The sequence below is a fragment of the Microtus oregoni genome, unplaced genomic scaffold, assembly GCF_018167655.1.
Source record: "Microtus oregoni isolate MIOR12 unplaced genomic scaffold, Mior012 000062F_ref0000492, whole genome shotgun sequence".
In the NCBI taxonomy this organism is placed as follows: domain Eukaryota; kingdom Metazoa; phylum Chordata; class Mammalia; order Rodentia; family Cricetidae; genus Microtus; species Microtus oregoni.
Window position 1 is genome coordinate 5,392,708 of NW_024543872.1, and position 6,083 is coordinate 5,398,790.

The following is a 6,083-nucleotide window of genomic DNA, read 5'->3' on the forward strand; positions in this document are numbered from 1 at the left end:
GGGGCGCTAACTCACCTCCCCCACTCTAGGCTGTTACCCTTCCTCCAGTGGGGCACCAAGGAGCTAGCCTTGCCCCCCTCCTTTTGCTCTTCCCTGCCCCCCAAGGTTCTGGTTCCATCTTCTCCTCTGTTCACAAACTACCTCTGGACAGTTGTGTTGTTTCTGTTCAATGTTCATTCTTAGACACCCACCATTGCTGCTGCTACCAGCACCAAAAGTTCATCCTCCCGTTCTGCCTGCATTCTCCCCGAGACACTATAGGGGGAAGGGGGGCTGGGGTGCAGCAGGCTGGCTACCAACCACCCCACACCAGGGACGATGGGGCCCTGCCCCTTGGATGCTGCAGCAGAGTGAGGAGGGGGACCCATTTTGATGGGAAAGGGGTGTAGGACCACCTCCCCTCCTTCGGTGGGGGAGGGGTGGTCAGTATATGTCCCGGGCTGGGGCTCCCCCTCTGGTTTCCTATTTTCAGTTACTTGAATAAAAAAATAGCCTTTTCTGGACTGAAAAAAAAAAAACCAAACCTAAGAATAATGGGAGTAGAAGGAGAAGAAGTGCAGCTCAAAAGTCCAGAAAATATATTTAATAAAATTATAGAAGAAAACTTTCCCAACCTAAGGAAAGATGTACCTATGAAGGTTCAAGAAGCATATAAAACACTGAATAGGTTGGATCAAAAAAAAACATCCCCTTGCCATATAATAATCAAAACACAAAGCATACAGAATAAAGAAAGAATATTAAGAGCTGCAAAGGAAAAAGGCCAAGTTTCTTATAAAGGTAAACCTATCAGACTTACACCTGAGTTCTCTATGGAAACCATGAAAGCCAGAAGGTCCTGGATAGATGTACTGCAGAAACTAAGAGAACATGGATGCAAGCCCAGACTACTATACTCAGCCAAGCTTTTGTTCAATATAAATGGAGAAAACAAAATTTTCCAGGCTAAAAAAAAAAAATTAAACAATACGTAGCCACAAATCCAGCCTTACAGAAAGTAATAGAAGGAAAATCACTAACAAAGGAGTCCAACAATGACCACAATAACTCAGACATCTAGAGACCCTTCACCAGCACAATTCAAAGAAAGGAAACACACAAACTCCACTACTAAAAAAGTGACCGGAGTTAACAACCACTTGTCATTAATATACTTAATGTCAATGGACTCAACTCACCTATAAAAAGGCACAGGCTAAGAGATTGGATATGAAAACAAGATCCAACATTCTGCTGTTTACAAGAAATACACCTCAACCACAAAGACAGACACTTACTCAGAGTAAAGGGCTGGGAAAAGGCTTATCAAGCAAATGGACCTAAAAAAGCAGGTGTGGCCATACTAATTTCTAAAAAAGTTGACTTCAAACTTAAATCAATCAGAAGAGATGGAGAGGGACATTTTGTACTCATAACAGGAACAATTCATCAGGATGAAGTCTCAATCCTGAATATCTATGCCCCTAATATAAAAGCACCCACTTACATAAAAGAAACATTACTAAAACTCAAGGCAGCCATCAAACTGCACACACTAATAGTAGGAGACTTCAACACTCCTCTCTCACCAATGGACAGGTCAATCAGACAGAAACCTAACAGAGAAATAAGAGAATTAATGGAGGTAATGAAGCAAATGGACTTAACAGACATCTATAGAATATTCCACCCAAATAGGAAAGAATATACCTTCTTCTCTGCACCTCATGGAACCTTCTCGAAAATTGAACACATACTCGGTAACAAAGCCAACTTTACAAAAAAATATTAGTAACCACCTGTGTCTTATCAGATCACCATGGATTAAAGTTAGAATTCAACAACAATGCTACCCCCAGAAAGCCTACAAACTCATGGAAACTGAACAGTCAACTACTGAACCATACCTGGATTAAGGAAGAAATAAAGAAAGAAATTAAAGTCTTCCTTGAATTCAATGAAAATAAAGAAACAACATACTCAAACTTATGGGACACTATGAAAGCAGTCCTGAGAGGAAAGTTCATAACACTAAGTGCCCACTTAAAGAAAACAGAGAAAGCTCACATTGGAGACTTAACAGCCCAACTGAAAGCTCTAGAAAAAAAAGAAGCAGACTCACCTAGGAGGAGTAGAAGACTGGAAATAATCAAACTGAGGGCTGAAATCAACAAAATAGAAACACAGAAAACAATCCAAAGAATCAATGAAACAAAAAGCTGGTTCCTGGAGAAAGTCAACAAGATTGATAAACCCCTATCCAAACTAATCAAATGGCAGAGAGAGAATATGCAAATTAATAAAATCAGAAATGAAAAGGGGGACATAACCACAGACACAGAGGAAATTCAGAGAATCATTAGATCTTACTACAAAAGCCTGTATGCCACAAAACTGGAAAATGTAAAAGAAATGGACACTTTTTAAGATAAATTCTATATGCCAAAGTTAAACCAGGACCAGGTGAACAATCTAAATAGACCTGTTAGTTGCGAAGAATTAGAAGCTGTCATCAAAAACCTCCCTACCAAAAAAAGCCCAGGACCAGATGGTTTCAATGCGGAATTCTACCAGAACTTCCAAGAAGACCTAATACCTATACTCCTTAATGTATTTCACAATATAGACAAGAAGGAGCCATTGCAAAATTCCTTTTATGAAGATACAGTTACTCTGATATCAAAACCACACAAAGACTCAACCAGGAAAGAGAATTACAGGCCAATCTCACTCATGAACATCGACGCCAAAATCCTCAACAAAATACTGGGAAACCGAATCCAAGAACACATTAGAAAAATTATCCATTATGATCAAGTAGGCTTCATCCCAGAGATGCTGGGTGGGTTCAGCATATGAAAATCTATTAATGTAATCCATCATATAAATAAACTGAAAGAAAATAAAACCATATGATCGTTTCTTTAGATGCTGAAAAAGCATTTGACAAAATTCAACATTCCTTTATGATAAAAGTCTTGGAGAGATTAGGGATACAAGGGTCATACCTAAATATAATAAACGCTATATACAGCAAGCCGACAGCTAACATCAAATTAAACGGAGAGAAACTCAAAGCCATCCCACTAAAATCAGGAACACGACAAGGCTGTCCACTCTCTCCATACCTCTTCAATATAGTGCTTGAAGTTCTAGCAATAGCAATAAGACAACATAAGGGGTTCAAGGGGATTTGAATTGGAAAGAAAGAAGTTAAACTTTTGTTATTTGCCAATGATATGATAGTATCCATAAGCGACCCCCAAAACTCCACCAAAGAACTTTTACAGCTGATAAACAGCTCTAGTAATGTGGCAGGATACAAGATCAACTCCAAAAAATCAGTTGCCCTCTTATACACAAAGGATATGGAAGCAGAGAGGGAAATCAGAGAAGCTTCACCTTTCACAATAGCCACAAAAAGCATAAAATATCTTGGGGTAACTCTAACCAAGGACGTGAAAGATCTATTTGACAAGAACTTTAAGGCATTGAAGAAAGAAATTAAAGAGGATACCAGAAAATGGAAGGATCTCCCTTGCTCTTGGATTGGGAGGATCAACATAGTAAAAATGGTAGTTCTATCAAAGGCAATTTATAGATTCAATGCAATCCCCATCAAGGTCCCACCAAAATTCTTCACAGATCTTGGGAGGACAATATTCAACTTTATATGGAAAAACAAAAACCCAGGATAGCCCAAACAATCTTATACAATAAAGGATCTTCTGGAGGCATTACCATCCCTGACTTCAAATTCTATTACAGAGCTTCAGTAATGAAAACAGTATGGTACTGGCATAAAAACAGAGAAGTCGACCAATGGAATTGAATAGAAGGCCCGGTTTTTAACCCATAAACCTATGAACACCTCATTTTCGATAAAGGAGCTAAAAGAATACAATTGAAGAAAAAAAGCATATTCAACAAATGGTGCTGGCACAACTGGATGTCAGCCTGTAGAAGAATGAAAATATACCCATATCTATCACCATGCACAAAACTCAAGTCCAAATGGATTAAAGACCTCAATATCAGTCCGAACACACTGAATCTGATAGAAGAGAAAGTGGGAAGTACCCTACAACACATGGGCACAGGAGATCGCTTCCTCTATATAATCCCAGCAGCACAGAAATTAAGGGCAATGTTGAATAAATGGGACCTACTAAAACTGAAAAGCTTCTGTAAAGCAAAGGACACTATCACTAAGAAAAAAAGGCAACCTACTGACTGGGAGAAGATATTCACCAACCTCGCAACAGACAAATGTCTGATCTCCAAAATATATAGAGAACTCAAGAAACTAGACTTTAAAATGCTAAATAACCCAATAAAAAAGGGGCACTGAACTGAACATCGTATTCTCAACAGAAGAAGTTCAAATGGCCAAAAGACACTTATGTCATTCTTAACCTCAGCGATCAGGGAAATTCAAATCAAAACAACTTTGAGATATCATCTTACACCTGACAGAATGGCTAAAATAAAAAACACTAATGATAGCCTTTGCTGGAGAGGTTATGGAGAAAGTGGTACCCTCATCCATTGCTGGTGGGAATGCAAACCTGTGCAACCACTTTGGAAATCAGTGTGGCCATTCCTCAGGAAATTCGGGATCAATCTACCCCTGGAACCACTCTTGGGAATATACCCAAGATATGCCCTATCATATGACAAAAGCATTTGTTCAACTATATTCATAGCAGCATTATTTGTAATAGCCAGAACCTGGAAACAACCTAGATGTCCTTCAATGGAAGAATGGATGAAAAAAGTGTGGAATATCTACATATTAGAGTACTACGCTGCGGTAAAAAACAATGACTTCTCGAATTTTGCATGCAAATGGATGGAAATAGAAAACACTATCCAGAGTGAGGTAAGCCAGACCCAAAAAGATGAACATGGGATGTACTCACTCATAATTGGTTTCTAGCCATAAATAAAGGTCACGGAGTCTATAATTGGTGATCCTAAAAAAGCTAAATAAAAAGGTGAACCCAAAGGAAAAAAGTTATCCTCCTGGCAATGGGAAGTAGACAAAATTGCTGGGCAAAGAATTGGGATCTTGGGGGTGGTGTGGGATGGGGGTAAGGGGAGATGGGAAGAGAAAAGTGAGAAGGGGAGGATGGGCGGTACTTGGGGAAACAGTATGATTGGGATAAAGGAAGGTTGGATAGGCGAGCAGGGAAGCACATATCTTAGTTAAGGGAGCCACCTTAGTGTTGGCAAGAGACTTGAACCTAGAGTGGCTCCCAGGAGCACAAGGCAATGTCCCCAGTTAGTTCCTTGGGCAGCTGAGGATAGAGAACCTGAAATGACCCTATCCTATAGTCATACTGTTGAATATCTTGCATATCACCATAGAACCTTCATCTAGTGATGGATGGAGATAGATGCAGAGACCCACACTGAAGCACCAGATTGAACTCCCAAGGTCCCAATGAGGAGCAGAAGGAGGGAGAACATAAGCAAGGAAGTCAGGACCATGAGGGGTGCACCCACCGACTGAGACATTGGGTCTGATCTATTGGGAGCTCACCAAGGGCAGCTGGACCGTGACTTAAAAAGCATGGGATAAAACTGGACTCTCTGAACATGGCGAACAATGAGGGCTGATGAGAAGCCCAGGACAATGGCACTGGGTTTTGATCCTACTTCATGTTCTGGCTTTGTGGGAGCCTAGCCAGTTGGGATGTTTACCTTCCTAGTCATGGACGTAGGGGGGAGGACCTTGGACTTTCCACAGGGCAGGGAACTCTGACTGCTCTTTCGACTGGAGAGGGAGGAGGAGAGGAGTGGGGTATGGGGGAAAAGGGTGGGTGGAGGGGGAGAAGGGTGGGTGGAGGGGGAGGGAAATGGGAAGCTGGTAGGAGGCAGAAACATTTTTTTCTTTTTCTCAATAAAAAAAATTTATGTTGAAAGTTTTAGAACAGTGTTTCTCATTCTGTGGGTTACAAACCTTTAATGGGTTCAATGACCCTTTCACAGAGGTCAGCTAAGACCTTAAGAAATATCAGATGCTTACATTGTGATTCATAAAAGAAGCAAAATTATACTTACTTAAAATAATTTTTTGGTTGAGAGGGTGACCACACCAT